We start from the raw sequence: 27,827 nt of genomic DNA, 5'->3' as shown, positions 1-27,827 counted from the left end.
CTATTCTAACCGGGGCATACACCAGGCCCAGTACAACTGGTACTCATTTCGCCGACCTCGGAAGGATGGCAGGTTGAGTCAACCCCCTGGTGTTTTTGACTTGGTTTATTTGTGTCTTCTTCTTCTTCTTTCGGCTGCTCCCATTAAGGGTCGCCACAGCGGATCATCCGTATGATCCGCATAGTGATTTGGCACATGTTTTACGCCGGATGCCCTTCCTGACGCAACCCTGGTCGCCTCTTATGACACAGGGATATGGTACACCTATTTTAACCGGGGTATACACCGGCCCAGTACACTGGTACTCATTTCGCCGATCTCGGAAGAATGACAGGCTGAATCAACCCCCTGGTGTATTAATTCAGTGGCCCAATGGGGCTTGAACTCAGGACCTTTTGGATCCCAAGCCGCTGCCCTAACCACTGCACCAACACCAACACAAGCAAACATATATATATATATATATATATATATATATATATATATATATATATATATATATATATATATATATATATATATATATACATATACATATACATATATATATATATATATATATATATATATATATATATATATATATATATATATATATATATATATATATATATAGTGTTACGGTTGTGGAAATTCGCAAACCACCATTCGGGTTCCGTAGGTGAGATATCTCTGTAAGTACATGTGTAGTTAACCCAAACCCGTTGTTTGGCGGGAATAAATGTGATTCATTCGGGCTGTGACCCTTTGAGATAGCCGTTTTTTTGTTCTATCTTTATTTTGAACCAAACACGTCTCAACTGCCATCACACAACAACCACCAACCACAACACCGCTTCACAACAACAACAACGCCAACAGCCACGATCTTTACCTTCACAACTCGCTCCTGCAAACATCGCATCACCGCCATTCCAAACGGCCCCATGGCCATAAACCACCACCATAAACCCTCCACCACCTTCACCTCTCTCTCCTTCTGCGGCCATTCCCGCACCACCAGTGAGCACCGAGCGTCAGGCTGTCCTGGGCTCGTACGGGACGCGCGCCGAGCCGCGAGTGGACTTGGTTTATTTGTGTGTGTATGTATGTATATATATATATATATATATATATATATATATATATGTATATTTATATATATGTATATACATACATACATATATTAACTCAGGACCTTTTGGGTCCCAAGCCACTGCCCGAACCACTGCGCCAACACCAGGCTCAGTATATTCAGTTTTATATACTGGTATATTTTTATTTCAGTAAAAAAGGACTGGTATATATACCCACTCGTTACCGTCCGTCTGGCCGCACGTTCGCCTGAGGCCCCCCTGCGGTCGCCTTGCGGGCACTTTGAGGTCTCCTTGCGTCTGCCTTGAAAATTATATTGCCGCTGCAGGGATGCCCTAAGGTCACCGTGCGACATCAAATCAAAGACTGTACGGCACCCCCACGTTTTCGGTCTCCACAATTTATAAACACGCCGTGCGGCTACCCGAAAAATAAAAACATATGTGACTGCTACATTGTGTGACCGTGGAAATACTGCGGCCCCCGTAGAATTGCTAGTGGCCGCAGATTTTGGAGACCTCACGGCCGCCGTGGCAAATGTGACCGAGGCCAAAGAGGCGACGAGGGTTGCGTCAGGAAGGGCATCCGGAATAAAATCCTATGCCAAATCATTATGCGGACAACAAAACAAATTTCCAAACTGGATCGGTCGAGGCCCGGGTTAGGCCTGGGTCACATTTGCTCTACGGCGAGGATACGGCAGCCGTACGCCCTCTGAATTGACAGAAACGTGCGGCGGCCGCAGAGAAACTGAGGTGGCTTCAGGGTGACCCTACGCCGTTTGGCTATATTTTACAGGCCGTAGGGTCGCCGTGGAATTATAGCGCGGAGTTATAACTTTTTTCATTTCTACGCTCGCCGTAGCAATTCGACAAGCCGAAACAAAAGAACTGGTAAAAAAAATAAAAAGAACCCACTCGTTACCGTCCGTCTGGCCACACGTTCGCCATAAGGCCCCCCTGCGGTCGCCTTGCGGGCACCTTGAGGCGACCTTGCGTCTGCCTTGAAAATTATATGGCCGCTGCAGGGACGCCCTAAGGTCACCGTGCGACATTAAATCAAAGACCATACGGCACCCCCATGTTTTGGGTCACCACAATTTCTAAATACGCCGTGCGGCTACCCGAAAAATAAACACATATGTGACTGCTACATGGTGTGACCATGGAAATACTGCGGCCGCCCTATAATTGCAAGTGGCCGTAGATTTTGGAGACCCACGGCCGCCGTGGCAAATGTGACCGAGGCCTTACCAACGACCGCCACCGGAACCAGTGGTCAGCAGGGTACCAGTTGAAATTGTGCTACTGCTGGGTGAAGGAGGAGAAGGAGACGGGCAAGGCGAGTCCGGAGGCAGTGGGAGAGGGGGAAGGGGAGAAGTGTGGAGGTTAGAGTTGGAACTCTGAATGTTGGGAGGATGACTGGCAAAGGGCGAGAGTTGGCTGATATGATGGAGAGAAGAAAGGTGGACATACTGTGTGTACAAGAGACCAAGTGGATGGGGAGTAAGGCAAGGAGCATTGGAGGTGGTTTCAAACTGTTCTACCATGGTGTGGATGGGAGGAGAAATGGTATCGGGGTAATCCTGAAGGAAGATTATGTCAAGAGGGTATTGGAGGTGAGGAGGGTGTCTGACCGAGTGATGAGTGTGAAGTTGGAAATTGAAGGGGTGATGATGAATGTCATCAGTGCACATGTCCCACATATGGGGTGTGAGATGGAGTATAAAGAATATTTCTGGAGTGAGTAAGATGAAGTGGTGGAGAGTGTATCCAAGGATGAAAGAGTGGTGATTGGAGCAAATTTCAATGGGCATGTTGGGGAAGAGAATAAAAAGGATGAGGAGGTGATGGGTAGGTGCGGTCTCAACAATGAGAAATGTGGAAGGGCAAATGGTGGTAGAGTTTGCAAAAACAATGGAAATGGCAGTGGTAAATACGTATAGTATTTCAAGAAGAAGAAGGTGGAACACAGGGTGACATACAAGAGTGGAGGAAAGTGCACACAGGTAGATTACATCTCAAGCAGGAGAAGCAACCTGAAAGATTCGCGACTGTAAGGTGGTGGCAGGGGAGAGTGCAGCTCGACAGCATTGATTGGTGGTCTGAAGGATGATTTTAGAGGTGAGGTTGAGGAAGAGAGTGAGGGCTGAACCAAGGACCAGATGGTGGAAGCTGAAGGAGGAAGAATGTTGCGTGGAATTTAGGGAGGAGGCGAGAAAGGTGTTGGATGGTGGAAAGATGGGTGGGATGATTGGGCAACTACAGCAGAAGTGGTGAGGGAGATAGCTTGGAAGGTACTTGGTGTGACATCTGGACAGAGGAAGGAAGATAAGCAGACTTGGTGGTGGAACGAGGAAGTACATGAAAGTATAAGGAAGAAGGGGTTGGCGAAAAAGAAGTGGGATAGTCAGAGAGATGAAGAAAGTCGGCAGGAGTACAAGGAGTGGCGGTGAAAGGCAAAAAGAGAGGTGGCAAAGGCCAAGAAAAAGGCATATGAGAAGTTGGATACAAAAGAAGGGGAAAAGGATTTATACCGATTGGCAAGAGAGAAGAACCGAGCTGGGAAGGATGTGCTGCAGGTTTGGGTGATAAAGGACGCAAATGGGAATGTACTTTGAGGAGCTGATGAATGGAGAGAGAGAGAGAGAGGGAGAGGAAGAGGAAGAGGAAGAGGAAGAGGAAGGAAGAAAAAAAAAGAAAAAAAAAAGAGAGAGGTGGAGATAGTGAATCAGAAAGTGGGGTGGATCAGTAAGGATGAAGTGAGGACTGCTATGAAGAAGATGAAAAGTGGAAAGGCGGTTGGCCCAGAAGGTATACCAGTGGAGGCATGGAAGTGCTTAGGAGAGATTGCAGTGGGGTTGTTAACCAAATTGTTTCATAAAATCTTGGAAAGTGAGAGGATGCCGGAGGAGTGGAGATGAAGGGTACTGGTTCCGATTTTCAAGAACAAGGGTGATGTGCAGAGCTGTGGAAATTACAGAGGGATAAAGTTGTTAAGCCACACCATGAAGGTGTGGAAAGAGTAGTGGAAGCAAGGTTGAGAGGAGAGATGACGATCTGTGAGCATCAATATGGGTTTATGCCAGGAAAGAGCACTGCTGATGCGATGTTTGCTTTGAGAATGTTGATGGAGAAGCATAGGGAAGGCCAGAAGGAGTTACATTGTGTGTTTGTGGATTTAGAGAAAGCTTATGATAGGGTGCCAAGAGAGGAGTTGTGGCATTGTATGAGGAAGTCAGGAGTGGAAGACAAGTATGTGAGAATGGTGCAGGATATGTATGAGGACAGTGTGACAGCGGTGAAGTGTGCGGTTGGAATGACGGACCGGTTTAAGGTAAAAGTGGGATTGCACCAATGATCGACTCTGAGCCCTTTCCTGTTTGCAATGGTGATGGACAGGTTGACGGACGAGATCAGACTGGAGTCTCCATGGACTATGATGTTCACGGATGACATCATGATCTGTAGGGAGAGTAGGGAGCAGGCTGAGGCGAGCCTCGAGAGGTGGAGGTACGCACTGGAGAGAAGGGGAATGATAGTCAGTAGGAGTAAGACTGAGTACATGTGCGTAAATGAGAGGGAGGGTGGTGGTATGGTGCGGTTGCTTGGAGTTGAGGTGGGGAAGGTGGATGGGTTTAAATACTTGGGATAAACTGTCCAAAGTAACGGAGAGTGTGGTAGAGAAGTGAAAAAGAGAGTGCTGGCAGGATGGAGTGGGTGGAGAAGAGTTGCAGGAGTGATTTGTGACAGAAGGGTATCTGCAAGAGTGAAGGGGAAAGTATATTAGATGGTAATGAGACCAGCTATGTTGTATGGTTTGGAGGCGGTGGTGCTAACAAAAAGACAGGAAGCAGAGCTGGAGGTGGCAGAGTTTAAGATGCTGTGATTCTCGTTGGGAGTGACGAGGATGGACAGGATAAGGAATGAGTATATTCGAGGGACAGCGCAGGTAGGACGGTTTGGAGACAAAGTGAGAGAGGCGAGATTAAGGTCGTTTGGACATGTGCACAGGAGGGAAGCGGAGTATATCGGGAGAAGGATGTTGAAGATGGAGCCGCCAGGCAGGAGGAGAAGAGGAAGGCCAAAGAAGAGGTTCATGGATGCGGTGAGGGCGGACATGCGGGTGGTTGGAGTGTCAATGGAAGATGTGGAGGATCGAGCGAAAAGGAGACGGTTGATCCGCTGTGGCGACCCCTTACGGGAGCTCGCTGAAAGAAGAAGAAGAGGAAGATGTATATATATATGTGTATATATATATATATATATATATATGTATATATATATGTATATATGTATATGTATATATATATATATATATATATATATATATATATATATATATATATATATATATATATATTGTTGCGAATTCGCGCCCGCCGGCATGCGGAGGGCCACGTCACTCGAATCGCGACCGCGTCACCCACCGGACGGACAATTCAGTCGTGACCCTCCGGGAACTATCGCTCGGAGCCAGTCACGGGTGGGCCTTTCGACCTCACCACAATCGTGCCAATCGGCCAGCCGCGTAGGATAGGGTTGTTCGCCAAACTCGACCTACCTCAGTACCCACGCGGATGGTAAACCGGGTGATCGTACCTCGCCGCAGGTCGACTCCGGACACAAGCCGCTTGGGTGGCCCGTTCCGTACTATCGGGATAACCGAGCGGTGTTATCGTCAACCTCGAGGGTTCAGATTATTTACCGGGCATTTTGCACCCACTATGAACCCTTTACGTGAAGCAGGATGGAGGGTCAACAAAGAAAAGACGAAGCAAAACGGGAAAACAGTTCACACAATGCACATTTATTTCCCGGCACACGGAAAGCACATATATACAGCCATACAGTCAAAATGCACATATAGCAACCAAAACAAAAGCAACAACGACGCAGAGTTACTACCGACTATGCGCACACATGGCAACACTTATACAGTTCTACTTTACAGACGGCGCCAACACACATTTACACAAAAGCAAAGGAAAGAAGCCACCCTCATAGACAAGGGGGCAGACAGGCCTGAAGGCCAATTGTGCGCATGACCTGGAGGAGCGGCTAGGTCCGCGAGACCAGGGGGTTCCTACCCGCGTCCTCATGACGCGTTGTCGGGCGAGCCGCAGATGTGGCCGCGTGGCGGTGCCCCGACTCCGTGCTCCTTGGCGGGTTTCGTTGGCACGATGTTTGGAGTGGGGTGGGAACGGGGCCCCCTTTTTGCACTATCTCAGCGCGGGGGAAAGGGGGAATTGTTGATGCCCTGTGGGAGTGAGATGGCTGGCTGGCTTGGGACCTGCGACGAGCGATCCCACACCACGACCTCGTCGCCGACCTCGCCTCGGACACGAGCTCCTTTGCCTCTTCCCGCAACTCTTCTCAGCCAACTCCAGAACCCAACACTCTTGATGACACTCTCTTCCCCTGGCTCTCTTCCACTCTCCAACCAAAACTGACTCATTCTGCCCTCTTCCACTCTCCAACCAAAACTGACTCACTCTGCCACAATTCGCCTTGCGCTCGCCGTTTTATAGGCTGGCAGGAGCAGCTAATATGCAAATATTCGGATCAGGATGACCTCGGGGGCGGAGCCATGCTCACCCATTGGTCGGAGGAAACGGGGGTGTGAACCTCCCCTGATCCGAGAATTTGCATATATCGATTTCACACACACGCGCCTGGAGGCGGGGCCAAGCCACCCCGCGCTTGCTAATTGGACGGAGGAAAAGTGGGCGTGTAGCGTTCTTGATCCGAATTTTCCCTCGGAAAGGTCGCTTTTTGCACTTGCGGCTCGGTACGTTCAGCACCAATCGCCGAACGGGCCCGAGACAGCCCGACGTTCAGTGTTCACAGGTGGTGCGGGAATGGCCGCAGAAGGAGAGAGGTGAAGGTGGTGGAGGGTTTTCGGTGGTGGTTGATGGTTGATGGTTATGGTGCCGTTGGGAATGGCGGTGATGCAATGTTTGCGGGATTGAGTTGTGAAGGTAAAGGTCGTGGCTGTTGGTGTTGTTGTTTTTGTCTGAGGGTTAGAGCGTGGTTGTAGTGGGTGACGATGGCTTGCGTGGTGGTTGCGGTGATTGTGTGATGGCGGTGGAGACGTGGTTGGTTCAAAATAAAGATAGAACAGAAAAACGCCTAACTCAAAGGATCGCAGCCCGAATGAATCACATAAATTCCCTCGATACAACAGGTTTGGGCTAACTCCACATGTACTTAGAGATATCTCACCTATGGGCCCTGAATGGTGGTTTGTGAATTTCCACAGCCGTAACACTTCCCCCTCCCCTTTTTACAGACTCGTCCCAAGTCGTCAAATTTTCGTGTGCCATCATGTGTAGTTCTCCCCTTGTACGTTTTACCTATTGATCCCTGAGTGCGACATTCATGGTATTCGTGTCCCCAAAATAAATAACCTGAGGGCTGAGTAACTAACTAAACAAACCCACTCACACGGACGACTTAAATAAAATTGCTGGCACTAAGACATACATGCCGGGGGGCGCACTCATATTTACAGTACAACTTAACCTTAACTTACAAATTTTACACGAAACCATGGCCCAGAATCAATGGACTCTGCAAAAAGAAAGCAGTAAGCAGGGAGCCAGGCTGCTCGCATGCAGTCTCTGGCTCAAGCAATGCAGGTGGCAGGGAACGTGGCCGGCTGCTCACACGCAGTCCTTGGCCTCCCCCTTTTAAATGGGCACAGCGAACAATGGCGCATGGGCTGCGCAAATGCAGTCAACTTGTGCGGCTGCCTACAGGGCAGTCCCTGCAGTACGCGCGACGATCTGACGCAGCAAACAACGTTGCACGGGCCGCCAATGCGGTCCCGTGATGCGGCTGCCTACAGGGCAGTCCCTGCAGCTTGCAAACTGTTGCGACGATCCTGGCGCACATGGCAATGAACAAGGGGGGGGGCAAAGCAAAATTGAACGTGGGCAAAAAGTAGATGAGGGCAGTGGGCATGGCATGGCAAAGGCAGCAGGCAACCACAGCCTGCAGAACAAGGCCGTTGCAGGCAAACACAGCCGGCAGACGATCCGGCCGGTACAGGCCTCGCAGCAAAACAACAGCTGCCGATGAAGTTGGCCGGCCTTTGCCTTGCAGTGCAGTTTGATGGAGGGAGTGCGGTGGTGCTGGCCATTCAGAAGGCAGGCTCAGACCTACCTACCTGTCTCCCTCCCACCCATCGCCTTTGCCTGTCACTGTCAATACCCACTCCCTTAATTTGTAAAAAAAAAAAAACACAATTTAGCCCCAACATATTTTTTTGTTGTTTTTATTTTTTACTTCCCCACTATAAATCGTCCCCGAACCCCCTTTATCGTCCTTGTTCGGCTAACCTATGCTGTCCTCGCCTACTCCCAACCCCTACATTCCCTTCCTGGAGGGGAATAAGGGAGAGCTCGCATCCTGTGTCGAGGCCCAATGAAGCCTCAGGATGGCCTCCCCAGACTTCAGCGATCTTTTACCCAAAGTGGGTCCAGCGGCCCACAATGAGAGCGAAGGGATGGATGGTGCGGAGGGGTACACTTCCTAATCTACCCTATCCATTAACTCTTAAACTACCCCGGGGCTTTCAACAAGCGCCTCACGCTTAATCTACTGGTTCTGTCAACCTAGATTCCCGTCGCCTGTATTGGTGTCCTCACAATTTCTGGCCTCGCCCCCCAAATTTCTTTCCGTGCCCTCACACGGTCTCATGGCTGGGACACGTGGCTCTCTTGGCAGGCACGACCCTCTGCCGAATCTCCAGCTCTGGCACCCCCGGGCACTACACTGCCTTCGAGCCTCCCAGCTCCATAAACACCGGGGAGTTCCCCCCATGGCACCTCCCCTGAAATGCTCACGTGGCAGGCTGGCTTCCCGGGCCCCTTTCCGAGGGACACCCATGCCCACAACACTGCCCACGTGGCTAATGGCGCCCCGGGTCCCCGCACCATGCGGGCGCACCTGTGCCTACTACGCTATCCCGGCCCCCCATGGGCCCTTGGCCTACCATGGCCAACTAGCCTGGTGCCCGGGGTACCCACTCAGCGATACTCACCTTTCGCAGCCACGCTCCCAGCCCGTCAACAGGGCTCCTGCACCCCTCCAAACGGGTTTCGAGCCTACTTTCCCACCAACAACAGAACGACTTCCATTTTGTCAATTTAACGAACCCAGCGAACTCACTTTCCACTGACCCCGGGGTCCCTTAGGTGGATCCACTGAGTCCACTGACTCCTCCCCCCAATCACTCATCGCACCATGCATTCCACATTCGCTCCACTCACACAGACCCGCTGGCCTCACTCACTCACCAAGCACATGTACTCACCTCACAACTCTTCAACACACACACCGCTGAACTCTGCCATCCTGCTCACCACATCCCCTTGCTCCCTCGCGCACCCACGTCATCCCTTATACGATAGCACGTTCCATTTAACACTACGTAGCTCAGCTACGTCCCCTCCACACATTCAAAGTCTGTCACTGTCCTCAAATGTCCCAAAAATCATTTCCCCTCCTAAATCTGCACTTAATCCCTCTACCTCATCCATTCCACGGGCCCCATGAGGACTTACCCCTGCCCCATGAAGCCGGTCTAACTAAACTAACCCTTCCCCCTAGCTAGTTTCCATCCTGTGCCCAGGCCAGGGGGTCTTCCACCCCTTGCCCGGGAATCCTGTTCACCCGAAATCGAGGCTTGCTTTTCAATTTTTTTTCTTTATTGCGCAGCACCAGCGCGGCAACTCGCAACCTGCGCACCAGCGCGGCAATTCACAGCCGCGCACCTTTGGCGTGACGTCATGGCAGCTGTATGTACCTCGTCCCTCTTGGACGGTACCATCCGGCAGGGATTCACCCTCCTGCCGGATTCCAACCACACACGCAGCCATGACGTCACCAGGTGCATCAAAAAAAAAAACACAAGCCCCACGTCTCGAGGGGTTCCCCACTCGAACACATGTGCTCTGCCCAGGCCCGTCGCTAGGGGGGGGGCATTTGGGTGCAATGCCCCCCATGGCGCATCTGGTGCCCCCCCCACTTGTACGCCACCCATTTATGCCCTGTTGTACTTTGTGAACAACTTAGTGTTTAAGGACGAGCGCCCACTGTGAACTCCTTGCTGTTTAAGAGTTCACCTGTGTGAACTAAAACCCTTATTCCAGATGTTCAACATGGTGAATAATCAGGCCTTCTTGGATAAACTGTTCTTTAATAATATCCTTCTTTGAATAACAGTCAAGAGATAAGTGTGCGCTTCCCAGCGCATCTACAAATGCAATTGGCAAGACAATACAGTCCAAGACCACAAGATAAAAGATAATAACGCAAGCAACAATGTCAGCAGCCAAGACCTCATGTCGATGTTGTGGGTGGTTATATATATATATATATATATATATATATATATATATATATATATATATATATATATATATACATATATATATATATATATATATATATATATATATATATATATATATATATATATATATATATATATATATATATATATATATATATTTATATATATATATGTGTCATGGATCATTTAGTTTTTAGGAATAGCCAATCAGCGTATTCGATATGGAGACCCTATTGAGCAGGTTACCTGATTGGTTGAAAGTTAGGTATAAACGTAATATCGTCATAATATGATAATATGATTAAGGAAAAGACATAAATTTACATTATTAAAGATGAAGTGCACGTGCACCGCGTGACCTTCACAACCCTCCATCTTACGAAAGTAATTTTATAATAAAAATTTAAAATATGTGTGTTTGCAATCGTGCTTACATTTGAAATTATGCAGATAAAACCTGTTTTTGATGGATGGATCATTTAATAAATAAAACCGTCAAATGTCGCGAGTTGCGAGATTAGTGACGCGAGTCACGAGGGACGAATCACAGAGCACGAGCTCGCAGCAGGAGAAAAAGACGTGGATGATGGATATACGAAAATGGCTCAGAAAAGGAAAAAATGCAAGCGACGAAAATGAAGAAGATGATGAAAGACATGTTGTGGGAGGAGTTGGAGGAGGAGGAGGAGGAGACGATCATGTCGATGAAATACCGACAGAAGCTGGCCAACCTGGCCAAGCCAGCAACGTTGGCCCTGCAGCTGTAGCCCCAGCGCAGGCAGCCGAGTTGCCACGCTCGGCGGCGGCCTCGGGGTCGGGTGTGACTGTCAAGCCGCTTCCCGATGATCTTGGAAGTGAGAGACCGAATCAAGTGGTTCTACAGCGGTACCCTGGCCATATGTTGCAGAACAAGAGTCACTTGTTTGTGTCCTGGTAGTACCAGACTAATGAATGGCTGGGATACAGTGTGCAGACAGATGCAGCATTCTGCTATCCGTGTAGGAAGTTTAACACTGCACGTGGCCCAGTGGACTCTACTTTCACAGTGCGAGGCTACCGGAATTGGAAACATGCCGTTGAGAAAGGCAGGGGGTTTCACAATCACGCAACTTCAAAGGAACATTTAACTTGTGTTTTGAGGTGGAAGGAGAATGAGAGGCGCATCGATTGTGGGAAGGACATTCCCACACTCCTCAATGCTGACCAGCAAAATAGAAACCGGTACTATGTGTCTGCTCTTATAGATGTTGTGGGATTTCTCGCCGAAAATCAGATACCTTTTAGAGGGAGCCTTGATAATTTTGAAGATATGTCAGACGGGCACAGTGGGCTCTTCCTCTCGCTTTTAAACTACACACTCAAAAAACACACCAAGCTAGCCGAAATAATAAAGCATATCCCACGAAACGCAAGCTATACTAGTCCGGAAATGCAGAATGAACTGATCTGCACATTGAGTAATGTTGTGACGGATGCCATTGTGGAAGAAGTAGGCACATCGTGGTTTACCATCAAGGTGGATGGGACGAGGGACCCCACTGAATGTGAGAACATATTGTTACGGATTCGCGCCCGCCGGCGTGCTGACGGCCACGTAACTCGAATCGCGGCACGTCGCCCACCGGACGGACAATCCAGTCGTGACCCTCTCGGACTAACGCCGGGAACCAGTCACGGGTGGACCTTTCGGTCTCACCGCGATCGAGCCAATCGGCCCCCGCGTGGGATAGGGTTGCTCGCCAAATTCGACCTACCTAAGTACCCACACGGAGGGTAGACTGGGCGATCGCACCTCGCCGCAGGTCGACCCGTTCCGTACTATCGGGATAACCGAGCGGTGTTATCGTCGGCCTCGACAGTTCGATTAATTATCGGGCGTATTCAGCCCACTACCAACCCTTTACGTGAAGCAAGATGAGGATTCAATGAAAGAAATGACGAAGCGAAGCGGGAAAACAGTTCAACATAAAGTACATTTATTCGCGATGAACGGAAAGCACACATATACAATTCCACCAAAAGCACATAGAAAAGAAGAAGACAAAAAGCAAATGCGACAATGCAGATCTAATACCGACTACGCGAGCACACGGCAACACTTATACAATTTTACTTCACAGACGGCGCCGACAACACACATTCCCAAAGCAAAAGAAAAGAGAACCACCCTCCAGGATGAGGGGGTAGGCGGGCCTGGGGCCGAGACCGTGTTGGGCCTACCCGTCTGATGATGAGACGCGGAGCGGCGGTGGTGCCTCAACTCCGCGGGCCTCGCGGACAGTGTCTGGTAGGGGGTGGGAAGGGGGCCCCCTTTCGTCGCACTATCTCAGCGCGGGGGAAAACAGGAGGGGGTTGCTGATGCTCGGGGAAAGGAGGATATAACCCTGTCTCGGGTCCCGCGGCGAGCGTCTCCTCCTCCACCTCGGTCGCGTTGCTGGCCTCTCTGGTGTGCAGCTCCCGGCACCGACACGAGCACCCCCTCGTCTGCCTTCGCCGCCGCCGCCTCTCCACAGCTCAGTCCTCTTCACTCCGACTCCGCGAACTCCCAACTGCACTCCTTCCAACGCACACCACCCGACTGACGAACGCGGTCGCTTATATAAGCCCCGTGGCTTCGCCTTTGACCCCCTGCCTTCGACCTTTCACCTCGCTCCCCATTGGCCCGAGAAAAAGTGGGCGTGAATGCTTTTTGATCCATGAATTTGCATATAGCGACCGCCCTCCAACGCCCTGGAGGCGGGGCCAAATCGCCCCTCGCTCACCGATTGGACGGAACAAAAGTGAGCGTGAGTCGTTTTTGATCCGTTTTTCTGCGGAAAGTCCGTGGTTTTGTACACGCTGTTCGGTGCGCGCCCTGCACGAGTCCAATACTGGTACCCACAAGCGGCGCAAGAACGGTGGCGATGCGACGGTTGCGAGGTGTGACGGTAAAGGTCGTGGCTGTTGTGGTGAAGCGGCGTTGTGGTGGGTGGTTGATGTTGTGATGACTGTTGAGACGTGGTTGGTGGTGGTAATAATGGCGGTTGGTCCAAAATAAAGATAGTAAAAGAAAAACGGCTATCCTGAAGAGTCGCAGCACACATGAATGACATTTATTCCCTCTAGACAACGGGTTTGGGCCTAACTACACATATACTTACCGAGATATCTCACCTAAGGGACCTGAATGGTGGTTTGCGAATTTGGTCAACCACAACACTACCCCCTCCCCTTTTTACAGACTCGTCCCGAGTCGTCAAATTTTCGTGTGCCATCATGTGTAGTTTTCCCCTAGTACATTTTACCTACGGATCCCTGAGTGCGACATTCATGGTATTTGTGTCCCCAAAATAAATAACCTGAGGGCTGCGTAACTACCTTAACAAACTCACTCACACGGACGACTTAAATAAAATTGCCGGCGCTAAGACAGACATGCCGGGGGCGCACTCATATTTACAGTACATCTTAACCTTAACTTACAAATTTTACACTAAACCATGGCCCAGGATCAATGAACTCTGCAAAAGAAAAGCAGTTAGCAGGGAGCCAGGCTGCTCACATGCAGTCTCTGGCTCAAAACAATGCAGGTGACAGGGAACGTGGCTGGCTGCTCACACGCAGTCCAAGGCCTTCCCTTTTGAACTGAACGCAGTGAACCACAACGGTGCATGGGCTGCACAAACGTAGTCTCCGTGCCAGCTCAAGTGGCACACGCAATGAACACAACGAATGGATGGATGAATGGACACAAACACGGTGCACGGGCCGCCACTGCAGGCCCGTGTTGTAGCTGCCAACAGGGCAGTTCTCGCAGCTTGCAAACTGTTGCCTTGCGGATCCTGGCGCACATGGAAATGAACAGGGGGGGGGGGGCAAAGCAAAAATTGAACGGGGCTGGTGAACGTGGGCAGTGGGCATGGCATGGCAAAGGCAGCAGGCAAACACAGCCCGCAGAAGAAGGCCGCTGCAGGCAAACACAGCCGGCAGATGAACTGGCCGGCACAGGCCTTGAAGTACCACAGCTGCAGATGATCCGGCCGGCACAGGCCTTGCAGCAACACAACAGCTGCAGATGAAGTTGGCCAGCCTTTGCCGTTCCGTGGAGGTTGGTGGAGGGAGTGCGGTGGTGCTGGCCACTTGGAAGGCGGGCTCGGACCTACCTACCTGTCTCCCTCCCACCTATCGCCTTTGCCTGTCACTGTACATACCCACTCCCTTAATTTGTCAAACCCCAATTTAGCCCCAACTTATTTTTTTTTTATTTTTATGTTTACTTCCCCTCTATAAATCGTCCCCTAACCCCCTTTATCGTCTTTGTTCGGCTAACCTATCCTGTCACCTAGCCTATTCCCAACCCCTACGTTCCCTTCCCGGAGGGGAACAAGGGAGAGCTAGCGTCCTGTGTCGAGGCCCAACTCAAGCCTCAGAATGGCCTCCCCAGAGTTCGGCGATCTATAACCAAAGTGGGTCCAGCGGCCCACAACGACAGCGAGGGGATGGATGGTGCGGAGGGGTACATCTCCTAATCTACCCTAACCATTAACTGTTAAACTACCCCGGGGCTTTCAACAAGCGCCTCGCGCTTAAACTATTGGTTCTAACAACCCAGATTCCCGTCGCCTGTGTTGGTGTCCTCACAATTTCGGGCCTCGCCCCCCAATTTTCTCTCCGTGCCCTCACACGGTCTCATGGCTGGGACACGTGGCTCCCTTTGGCAGGCACGACCCTCTGCCGAATCTCCCGCTATGGCACCCCCGGGCACTACACTGCCTCCGAGCCTACCAGCTCCCTAACACCGGGGAGTGCCCCCCCATGGCACCTCCCCTGAAACGCACACGTGGCAGGCTGGCTTCCCAGGCCCCTTTCCGAGGGTCACCCATGCCCACAACACTGCCCACGCGGCTAATGGCGCCCCGGCCCCCCGCACCAAGCAGGAGCACCCGTGCCCACTACTCTATCCCGGCCCCCCATGGGCCCATGGCCTACCGCGGCCGACTTGCCTGGTGCCCGGGGTACCCACTCAGCGATACTCACCTTTCGCAGCCACGCTCCCAAGCCCGTCAACAGGGCTCCTGCACCCCTCCAAATGGGTTTCGAGCCTACATTCCCACCAACAGCAAAACGACCTCCATTTTTCAATTTGACTAACCCAGCTAACTCACTTTACTCTGACCCCGGGGTCCCTTGGGCGGGAGTCACTCCTCCCCCCAATCACTCATCGCACCATGCATTCCCCATTCACTCCATACACACAGACCCGCTGGCCTCACTCACTCACCATGTACTCACCTCACAACTCTCCAACTCTTCAACACACACACACACCGCTGAACTCTGCCATCCTTCTAACTACTTCCCCTAACTAACTCGTGCTCCCACGTTGTCCCTTAAACTACAGCACGTTCCTTTTAACCTACGTCGCTAAGCTACGTCAACTCTACACATCCACAAGTCTGTCACTGTCTTCTAAATAAATCATTTTATTTCCCAACCTAAATCTGGCTACAATCCCTCCAACTAATCCATTCCACGGACTCCATGAGGACTTACCCCTGCCCCATGAAGTCGGTCTAACTAAGCTAACCCTTCCCCCTAACTAGTTTCCATCCTGTGCCCAGGTAAGGGGGTCTTCCACCCCTTGCCCAGGAATCCTGTGCACCCGAAAGTGAGGCTTGCTTTTCTTTTTTTTTTCTTTACCTGCGCAGCACCAGCGCGGCAACTCGCGCACTTTGCACCTGCCCGTGACGTCATGCAGCTGCACGTGTTCCTCGTCCCTCCTTGGACGGCACCATCCGGCAGGGATACCCCTCCTGCCGGATTCCAACCCCACGTGCAGCCATGGCGTCACCGTGCGCATAAAAAAACACAAGCCCCACGTCTCGAGGGGTTCCCCACGCGAACACATGTGCTTTGCCCGTTGGAGCTTAACACACACGATCGCGTGGAGAACCCGTCCGGTCCAAATCCATAATCCTGCCTAAACTTTGTCCGTCCGCGGGATCGGCAAATCCACCGCGTGCGTTTCCGGACCGGGACTTCACTCTCGCAAGCGAGCACGTGGTGCTCTCGTGCGTTGCACAGCACGGACCGCGTGCTCACTGCTGGGTGAACCCGGCACGGTCCCCGAAACAGCTGCAGCCGCTACTCGGCTTTCTTTCCTCTGTCGTCGTCGTCGCCATTCGACCCACGCACACCTGCGTGTTACGACGCTCACAGTCCATTCCATCACATTCACCCCGGGAGACGCGGCTGCGTGCTCCCGCATGCCAACCGACATCTCCCTTACATACCGCTCTCTCACACACACGGTCTCCCTTGCACTCGGCCGTTCACCCACGCATGCCATTACCCCTTTCGCACACGTGGCTCCACGCACTCGCGGTGCCTCATCCACACACCGTCCTTCACTCACACACGCGGGGGCACTCAACCGCGGTGCCTCATCCACACTGGCCGTTTCATTCACACACACGGCCTCTTCCACACACGGTGCCTCATCCACACACGGCGTGCTGGGAAGCACGTACTCTGGCACCATCGCCACCACACCACTCACACACGGGGTCGCTTCCACACACGGGGACGCACTCACACCCTGCACCACACACACAGGGACAACCACACTGGGGATTCGTGTCCCCACAAGAGTCTCCGGGTCCTCTATACCCCCCAAGCTCTCCGTGCACCCGTCCACAGCACTCGTCCCCTCAACCTCGCAAAACACGACCGAACTCACCTGGTCGTGACTCGCCTCAAGGGGGCATACTCCCTCCCCTCGTTCCTGGAGGAGGCCATCCAGCTGCTCGCACCGGGTCTCCACCCAGTCCACCAGCTCACCCCCATTATCCTCCACTACCTCCGTGTGTGTGTGTGCGTCACTCACCCCGTCTTCATCGTCCAGTCTTCCCTCTATTTTTTCTGTCTCCCGTGTCTCTATACATTTTCTCTCCTGGTTCCTTTTTTGTGTCTCTTCCTGGTTCCTTTTTCCTTCCCATCTGAGTCGTTCTTTCTCTCTGAGCCCCATTAGCTGTTCGTTCTCCCTCCGTAGCTCCTCAATCTCCGTTGACTCCAATCTCGCTCTCCGTTTTAGTTGTTCAATTTCACACTCATATAGTTGTTGTTTTCTCTCCCACTGTTCCTCCTGCTCTTTGTTTTCCAATCTCATAGTTTCTTTCAATTGGCTCATTTCCTTCCTGTGTTTCATTCGCTGTTCTCTCATTACTCTTCCTCGTTTCCTCTCCTGTCCTTCCTTCTCCAGTTTCATGGTTTGCTTCATTTGGTTAATCTCCTTTTTGTGTTTCATTCGCTGCTGTCTCATTACTCTTCCTTGTTTCCTCTCCTGTCCTTCCTTCTCCAGTTTCGTTGTTTGCTTCATTTGGTTAATCTCCCTTTTGTGTTTCATTTGCTGCTGTCTCATTAATCTTCCTTGTTTCCTCTCCTGTCCTTCCTTCTCCAGTTTCGTTGTTTGCTTAATTTGGTTAATCTCCTTTTTGTGTTTCATTTGCTGCTGTCTCATTACTCTTCCTCGTTCCCTCTCCTGTCCTTCCTTCTCCAGTTTCATGGTTTTCTTGATTTGGTTCATCTCCATTTTGTGTTTCATTCGCTGCTGTCTCATTACTCTTCCTCGTTTCCTCTCCTGTCTTTCCTTATCCAGTTTCATGGTTTTCTTCATTTGGTTAATCTCCTTTTTGTGTTTCATTTGCTGTTGTCTCATTACTCTTCCTTGTTTCCTCTCCTGTCCTTCCTTCTCCAGTTTCGTTGTTTGCTTCATTTGGTTAATCTCCCTTTTGTGTTTCATTTGCTGCTGTCTCATTAATCTTCCTTGTTTCCTCTCCTGTCCTTCCTTCTCCAGTTTCATGGTTTTCTTGATTTGGTTCATCTCCATTTTGTGTTTCATTCGCTGCTGTCTCATTACTCTTCCGAGTTTCCTCTCCTGTCTTTCCTTATCCAGTTTCATGGTTTTCTTCATTTGGTTCATCTCCATTTTGTGTTTCATTCGCTGCTGTCTCATTACTCTTCCGAGTTTCCTCTCCTGTCTTTCCTTATCCAGTTTCATGGTTTTCTTCATTTGGTTAATCTCCCTTTTGTGTTTCATTTGCTGTTCTTTGTCTATCTCCTCGTACTCCAGCCTTTCTTTCAATTGGTCAACCTCAGATTCATGTTCTTTTTGTTTTCTATTCCATTGTTCCTCTCGTTCTTCCCTCTCCAATCTTGTTGTGTCCTTCAATCTCCTGATTTCTCCTTCCTGCTTCATTCCTTGCTCCTTTACTTTCTCCTCGTATTCAAACCTATTTTTTTCCTTTTGTCGTTCAGTTTCAAATTCATACTCTTTCAGTTTTCTATTCCACTGTCTCTCTTGTTCCTCCTTCTGCAATCTCGTCATTTCTTTCAACTGACTGATTTCTTTCTCCTGTCTCATTCGTTCTTCCCTCATTACTCTTTCTTGTTCCTCATTCTTTAGTCTGGCCTTCGCTTCCAGCTGTTCGATCTGTACAGTGTGGTTTCTTAAAGTTTCATTTTCCGTTCTCTTCCTTTCCTCTTTTAACACTCTCAGTTCGTTTTGTAGTTCCCTCTCTTTGTTTTGGTGTTTCTGTAACTCAGAAACTTTCTTTTCCAATTCTTTTCTCATCTCCGCACCCTCCGACCTTGCTTTGGCTTCGAACTGTTCTTCCGGCTTGCGCTTGTGGTTTTCTACCCGTCTTCCCAGTTCCTCTGTCTCCGTTTTTACCTCCAGTCCCAGCTTATCAACTCTCTTCGTCATGTCTTGAAGTCTTTTCTCACACTCCACCGTTTCGACCTTCAATCCCTCCTCTGTCTCCTCCTGGCTTTCTTTTAATTGGTTTTTCGCTTCGAGTGCGTTTCCATCCATTTTTTTATTTTCCATTTGTTGCGTATTTCTCTTCATTTCGTTGTTCCTTTCTTTCATTCCGTCAATTATGCTCTGCGCGAGTTCCATAACGTGCTGCATTGTCACCTGCCCTGGCCACTCCCACTGACTACATTTAGTGGTGGAGTTATAATAAAAAAACCGACCAGATGAACGGCATCGATGCCTTTCCCAACCTTCTGGTACGGGTTTCTCTTGCACGGTGATCTCGTCCTGAGCCATGGATTCTACATTACTATTACACATACCTAATCCACCCGGCACCCGCTCGCCTTGAGATGCCATCTTGCCTCTCTTAAAGGGTTAATTTAGCTCGCTCGGAATTTGGAGGGAATCGGGGGTCGCTCCTCTCACCCCTGGACCGATTCCCGTGAATTTAATTGGAGACAGGACAGCCCGTTTTCCCGTTCTCCGTTACCAGTGCTGCGAGGAGGGCGATGAGTTTGTATCCCACTCCTGACACCAGTGTTACGGATTCGCGCCCGCCGGCGTGCTGACGGCCACGTAACTCGAATCGCGGCACGTCGCCCACCGGACGGACAATCCAGTCGTGACCCTCTCGGACTAACGCCGGAAACCAGTCACGGGTGGACCTTTCGGTCTCACCGCGATCGAGCCAATCGGCCCCCGCGTGGGATAGGGTTGCTCGCCAAATTCGACCTACCTAAGTACCCACACGGAGGGTAGACCGGGCGATCGCACCTCGCCGCAGGTCGACTTCGGACACGGGCCACTTAAGCGACCCGTTCCGTACTATCGGGATAACCGAGCGGTGTTATCGTCGGCCTCGACGGTTCGATTAATTATCGGGCGTATTCAGCCCACTACCAACCCTTTACGTGAAGCAAGATGAGGATTCAATGAAAGAAATGACGAAGCGAAGCGGGAAAACAGTTCAACATAAAGCACATTTATTCGCGATGAACGGAAAGCACACATATACAATTCCACCAAAAGCACATAGAAAAGAAGAAGACAAAAAGCAAATGCGACAATGCAGATCTAATACCGACTACGCGAGCACACGGCAACACTTATACAATTTTACTTCACAGACGGCGCCGACAACACACATTCCCAAAGCAAAAGAAAAGAGAACCACCCTCCAGGATGAGGGGGTAGGCGGGCCTGGGGCCGAGACCGTGTCGGGCCTACCCGTCTGATGATGAGACGCGGAGCGGCGGTGGTGCCTCAACTCCGCGGGCCTCGCGGACAGTGTCTGGTAGGGGGTGGGAAGGGGGCCCCCTTTCATCGCACTATCTCAGCGCGGGGGGAAACAGGAGGGGGTTGCTGATGCTCAGGGAAAGGAGGATATAACCCTGTCTCAGATCCCGCGGCGAGCGTCTCCTCCTCCACCTCGGTCGCGTTGCTGGCCTCTCTGGTGTGCAGCTCCCAGCACCGACGCGAGCACCCACTCGTCTGCCTTCGCCGCCGCCGCCTCTCCACAGCTCCGTCCTCTTCACTCCGACTCCGCGAACTCCCAACTGCACTCCTTCCAACGCACACCACCCGACTGACGAACGCGGTCGCTTATATAAGCCCCGTGGCTTCGCCTTTGACCCCCTGCCTTCGACCTTTCACCTCGCTCCCCATTGGCCCGAGAAAAAGTGGGCGTGAATGCTTTTTGATCCATGAATTTGCATATAGCGACCGCCCTCCAACGCCCTGGAGGCGGGGCCAAATCGCCCCTCGCTCACCGACTGGACGGAACAAAAGTGGGCGTGAGTCGTTTTTGATCCGTTTTTCTGCGGAAAGTCCGTGGTTTTGTACACGCTGTTCGGTGCGCGCCCTGCACGAGTCCAATACCGGTACCCACAAGCGGCGCAAGAACGGTGGCGATGCGACGGTTGCGAGGTGTGACGGTAAAGGTCGTGGCTGTTGTGGTGAAGCGGCGTTGTGGTGGGTGGTTGATGTTGTGATGACTGTTGAGACGTGGTTGGTGGTGGTAATAATGGCGGTTGGTCCAAAATAAAGATAGTAAAAGAAAAACGGCTATCCTGAAGAGTCGCAGCACGCATGAATGACATTTATTCCCTCTAGACAACGGGTTTGGGCCTAACTACACATATACTTACCGAGATATCTCACCTAAGGGACCTGAATGGTGGTTTGCGAATTTGGTCAACCACAACAATATCAATCATCATTCGCTTTGTATCGGCATCAAATGAAGCAACAGAGCGTCTACTCACAATAGCAACTGCCGACGCTGGTGATGCAAAAACATTGACAGACCTAATAATTGCAGAGCTGACAAAAACAGGACTTGACGCGTCAAAAATATTAAGTCAGGTGTACGACGGGGCTTCGGTAATGGCTGGGAATCACACGGTGGGGTGCAAAAGTTGTTGCAAGAGATATTGGAAAGAGAAATCCCCTATGTGCACTGCTTAAATCACCAACTCCATCTGGTAGTTATCCACGCACTGGCAGCAGAGAAAGCTGTCACTGATTTCCTCGAGGTTTGTTGTTGCCTGTACAAATTCTTCAGAAAGCCCACTGTTGCTGCACAGTATAAAGGTGAGCGGTTAAAACGACTTCTTGATCAAAGGTGGACGGGACCTTTAGCCACCGTGTCTGTGATCATAGGATCTTTTAAGGATATCACATCCTTACGGTCGGAGATTGATGCAGAGCGCGCCTACGGTGCAGAGATGAGGATGGAGGCTATTGGGATTTTGCGGGAAGTCTCTGGGCCTGCCTTCATGTTCATTGCTATCTTTGTACAAAAACTGCTGATGTTGTTAAATGGCCCAAACAGACTCTTGCAGGCAGAGGACATGGACTTGCGAACGGGGTTGGAACTGGTGGCGAGTGCTACAGAGTGCGTGAAGAAACTCCGCTCTGAGGATGAGTTCACTGATCTGTGGAACAAGGCCAACGATGCTCGCACTTCTACACCTGCACCACCAAAACGGACACGCACAATGCATAAGAATTTGGAACAGTTTGTAGTTTTGAAGACTACAGGCCAAAACAACGACAATGACAAGACGGAACTGCAGAGGGTTTTTTTACAGCGCAATTGACACTGTGCTTGGAGCGATCACTCAGCACTTCAGTGAGTGCAACACACAACTCGCCCGTTCACTCGCTGCCTTGAATCCCCAAAATGGCACGTTTTTGGATCCCCACTTGCTCCAGCACATCATGACATTAACAAAGTCAACCATCAGTGAAACAGAGTGTGTGGTTGCAAAGCAGTTTATTCTCTCACAGACAGAAAAGCAGCCAAACGAGAGATGGACAACACAAGAACTCCTCTCAACATACCACAAAATGCTGGAAGCCATGCCAAGTGTAGTGACTGCTATGAGACTTGGACTAACATTTGGTGCGTCCACTGCCATGTGTGAAAACTCATTCTCAACATTGAGGAATGTCTTCACTGACCATCGACGGTCCATCAGCCATGCACGCAAGGCACAACTGCTACAGCTGGCCTTCGAGAGAGACCTCACACGTAAATTCCTGAATGAATGGAAGGAGAAGGTCCTCAGAAGATTCCACACCGAGACGCATCGCCTGCAGCTCTTCTGACAGTGAGTGCAGCGGTATAAAAACTATACGAGGAGTTCAGATTGTGTGTGTGACTGCTGGTGATGCGTGTGTGGTTGTGGTTGCAGTGTGGTTGTGGTCAGCACCCGCCGTGGTCGGCTGCTTTGTACTTCTGATGTTTAAGTTAAATGTTGTGTTTGGTGCTTTGCATATCCCAAATCTAGTGCTTTGTGCATAACCTTACCTCTGCGTAATTGACTGCTTTAAATGCGGACCTTGTGGTATCTTCAGGCTGGTCGTATTTGCTGTTGATAGTTTAACGTGATGATCGCAGGTCATAGCCGACTGTATCTTATTTCAAAGTACACTGATTTTGGTGCCAACCTCCCCCGTTTAGTCATTGTATCTCTGGTATATTAATTTTCTAATGCCAATTCTTCACAACACCTTGTAGAAGTGCACCTGAATTGGTGGCAATTGTCTAATCATTGAATATTTGCATTGTGAATGTGCCAGTTTGTTGCAGCTCTCCTGCATTCGAATAATTTTAGGCCAAAAACATCGGGACATTAAATCTTGCTGAGATCAATTTGGTGAGTATGCGACGGCAACCTCAGTATCGATGTGTCAATGCTGCATGAATACAATAGTATACCGGGTTATCAAAAAATTAAATATAATAATTGTGCTCCCCCCCCCCATCCAGTTCATATGCCCCCCTTAATACTGAGCCCTGGCTACGGGCCTGGGCACAACACGACGATCAAGGGAAGAAAACAACATGTGAAAGTCTTCAATGAGGTGAGTGATATGAGGCCTGTTGGGGGAAAATCTGTTTGTGTACGAAGTGTGAGGGTTCATATTTATTTATTTATTTATTCTGCAGGGTTGGTGGAAGATCGTGTTGGATGAGGAACGGTCTCTTGAAAGGGAGTGAATGGTTCGTGATAAACCATTGAGGCCTGTCCAAGCAGTTTGGTGATGTTAATGATTTTCCTCGTACTGTACTGTACTGTACTTTAATTCTCTTGAACTGTTTTCAGCCAATTTTAGTCATTTATCGATGTTTGAAACATGAAAGAATCAAGTATCATGAATATTGAATGTGTGTGTATCCTTGGTTGATAGGCCTCGATCTGGATGGGATGCATTTCCAAATGGGGTGAAGAACGTTTCAGTCCTTCCCTTCCTCTTTGATTTGCGATGACTGTCGGGACAGAGCCAGAGGTGATGACTGACTGATGGGGCAGAGACAGAGGCAATGACTGACTGACTGATGCGGCAGAGACAGAGGCAATGACTGATGCGGCAGAGACAGAGGCAATGACTGATGGGGTTTAGCCAGAGGCAATGACTGACTGACTGATGGGGCAGAGCCAGAGGTGATGACTGACCACATCATAACATGTGTGAGCTGTGAGCTGCACTTCACCCACGAGGAAAACTAGTCACAAAAACAATCAAATTCTGACAAGTTTTCATCTAAAAACACTTTATGATTTCCTGTTTATTAAATTCCAGGAATTTGGAGCATCACCATCAATATGGGAATATTTCACAACGGATTGATATCCACATGATGCATCACAAAGTTAAATACACATCCTTCAATAACAAACATCCAGTAAAAGTGCATCCAAACAATCATTACTACTTTTTTTTATTCACTGTAACCACAAGTAAATTTTGGTCATCCTTCTCCATCATAACTTCTCCCCTGGATCTGCTGGGATCTGGTGCATGTCGGCTGTTTGTTCCCTGGAGGCATTTTCGTGGGTGTTGACTATTCATTCCCTGGTGTTGATCTGGTGGGTATCAGTTGTTTCTTTGCCAGAGGTGATCTTGGTAGGTTTTGGCTGTTCCTTCCCTCGAGGGGATCTTGGAAGGTATTGGCTGTTCCTTCCCTTGAGGGGATCTTGGTGAGTCTTTGAGGACAAGTCTCAAATCAAGTTTCAACTTTTTGAGGGTGAATTTCAAGTTGAGTCTCAAGTCACCAGAGTATTACGTCAGTCTTCAACTTGTGTCAAGTCCCACATTTACTTATCGTCGTGACCAAAAATATTGGCACTCTTGTACTTTTTTTTCAAATAACTCGCATTTTTCTCCAATAAATTAAAATTGACAAAAGCATTTGGTCTCCACAATTCTTTATTTCACTGTTAATATCACACTGTCACATTTTCACTCTGTCTCTCCGAAAGGACAGTTTTGAATAGGGTGCATAAAACGCCCCCTTTCTTGCGAAAGTTTGAATAACATAACATCGATAGGACAGATGTGTTCGAATACATGAAAAAACATTTCTCATTTTTTTTTTTCAGAATTTTCGGTCATCATCTTGGGGGTCCACATCGGGGTCAACGTTCATGCACACAGCTCCTGCGCATTTTTCAGAATAAGTGTTATTTTTCACTGTATTGTGATCAAAACTTGTATCTGGTGGTGAAATAATTCTGACATATCGATGTATTGCTCCTTTGATGATGTTCCAGTGATATGGAGCCAATCAAATTTTCCGGGAAATTTGCCGAAGAAGCGGGAAACTGGTGATTTCCCCCCCAAAAAAAACAACAAAATAGTAACAAATGCCTCGGTTCTGTCAAATTCACGGCTTTATTACCCAGAATTATGTGTATTCATATCAATGCACTTATAGAATATCATTCATGATCAAGTTTCCGGAGATTCGGATTCTCTTTCCTGTCATTCTCAGTGACTTGTTGCACATTCTGAAAGTGTTCTTCAGACCTCGTTGCACCGAGACAGTCCGTTCCGAGTTTTCTTAGACATTCAGCCGCATCATTCGTTGCATTGAGTGCTTTGGTTTTAGATTTTGAATCCACATAGGCTGGAAGTGTTGCCCACTCACTCACTTCATAAGTTAAGAATGAATCGTCCAGTTCAAGTTCTTGGAACAGAAACCAAGAATCAACCAAGACAAAGTCAGATAGGGAAGATGTCAAGTGAATGTCCTTGGGGAAGTGAGGCTTTCCAAAGTCTGGACCAAAGCGTGCAGGCAATAGTCCAAGTTCCTTTGTCCAAACTTTTACAGTCCAAACTGTCCAAATCGTCCAAACTTTTACATTCATGATCTGCCATGTGTCAAATTCTCCGATTAAAACACAATTTCCATGAAAAAATACCATTTTCCAGGAAACTGTGCCAACAAATTACAAGCCAACTGTGTTACAAACATCACCAAAGGAGCAGTACATTGATATGTCAGAATTATTTCACCACCAGACACAAGTTTTGATCACTATACAGTGAAAAATAACACTTATTCTGAAAAATGCGCAGGAGCTGCATGCATGAACTTTGACCCCGATGTGGACCCCCAAGATGATGACCAAAAATTTGGAAAAAAAAAATGTTTTTTCATGCATTCGAACACATCTGTCCTATCGCCATTATGTTTTTCAAACTTTCGCAAAAAAGCGGGCGTTTGATGCACCCTCGCCCTCACTCTCCCACACCCCCAGGAACACATCTGGCTACGGCTTCCCCTCCGCTCCCACCTCATGTTTACACGTGTGTTATACCATCCACCAAACTGTAATGACTCCATTTTCACCTCACTGTCCAAAAACATGGACCAACTTCTATCTTCTTATCCCAATTCTTTCTTCCCCATATGTGGTGACTTCAATTGTCATCATGCCAGTTGGCTGGGTGTGGGTTGCTCTCTCACCTGTCATGGCACTTCAGCAAAAGACTTCTGTGACTCATTGGGACTGACTCAATCAGTCAACTTCCCAACCCGGATCTCAACCAACGGTACTCCATCTCTTCTGGACCTGAAATTGACCAATTTCCCTGAGAATATCTGATGTTCTTCCTTCACTCCAATTGGTTCTTTTGTCCCCATGCTTGTCAAATTAGATTATTTCGCTGTTGTGAGAGAACCACCTCAGCACCGTCGAGTCTGGCATATCAATCAGGCCGACTGGCAAGGACTTCAAGCAGCCATCAAACTTCGACACTCGTCTCCCATATCTGCTCTCTCTGACATCAACTCATCTTGGGAATTATTTCAAAGGAATTTTCTCTCTTCGTCTCTCGCTCTCTCGCGCTCACTCTCACAAATTTATCCCATCTCATCTTCAGTTGTCGTATCCTTCCTCCTGCTCATGGTACACTGAAGCTTGTGGTGGGGCAATTGTCCTGAAACAACTTGCATTTGCCTCATGGAAGGCAAATCCAAGTGAAGGCAATCTGAATTCCCTCCACAAAGCTTGGAACAAGTTTGTCTACTGTGGGAAACTGAATTCTTAATTGAATATATAATGAGGTAAAATGCCAATTCGCTTTTGTTAATGCTTTCAGAAATAATTTAATAAGTATATGTTTGGAAAGCTGGTCGGGAGGCATTGCACACATTCCTTAGTATGAGTAAAAACCTTGTAAAACTTTACCTCTGATTTGCTGGCCCAGATGGCCAGGGCAAGAAATCACATTCTCTTTCCTCCCCTCACCCGGACAATCTGGAGCAAGCACCGATAAGACACCGTTTCTCATCCTGTGTTTGTGATTTTAACCTTTCAAAGTTGCATTTGTTGCTTCTTCAAAAGGCCTTTCTTTCTTCAGTTAATTTCCTTTGAGGAAAAAACCATGCCCTGGTGAGATCACACATATACTCGTGATACTCCATGTGAAGTTTAAGTTTTTGCTTGTGACATCGCTCCAGGCTAAGCTTCCTTGTGCACAAACTTGTCTTTTATTTGTTCCTGAATAAACAGCTTCAACTGAACGAAAAGTTATTTCTGTCTCGAGGTGGGCAAAACTGCCCTGACACTACCCATCGGAGAGCCAGAAAACAACATCTTTCGTCCTTCTCTGTCCAAACAAACAACTCTGTGTCCTTTTCTCCTCACAAGACAGAGATTTTGCTGTCAAACCTCAACTCAGATTCTGCAACCGGTCCAGACGGCATCAGCCCACGTGTCGAAAAAACCTGCTCCTCTGCTCTTGCTCACCCTCTCTCTGTTCTATTCAGCCTCTCATTTGCTCAATGTATTCTGCCATC

The 27,827-nt window shown here is 49.2% G+C and overlaps 1 long non-coding RNA gene across 1 annotated transcript; it reads left to right on the top strand.

The window, feature by feature from the left end:
• Positions 1–20,644: 20,644 nt before the first annotated feature.
• On the top strand, positions 20,645–25,095 carry LOC147029861 (uncharacterized). The gene is made up of 3 exons (XR_015056113.1): positions 20,645–23,394; positions 23,508–23,602; positions 23,688–25,095. It is a non-coding gene; the product is annotated as an uncharacterized LOC147029861 (long non-coding RNA).
• The last annotated feature ends 2,732 nt before the right edge of the window (positions 25,096–27,827 follow it).

The sequence above is a fragment of the Eptatretus burgeri genome, chromosome 3 (genome assembly GCF_056783735.1).
Source record: "Eptatretus burgeri isolate ZD-2024b chromosome 3, Ebu_testis_v1, whole genome shotgun sequence".
NCBI lineage: Eukaryota > Metazoa > Chordata > Myxini > Myxiniformes > Myxinidae > Eptatretus > Eptatretus burgeri.
The sequence above is the reverse complement of the archived record's forward strand: the minus strand, read 5'-3'. Positions and strand labels throughout refer to the sequence as shown.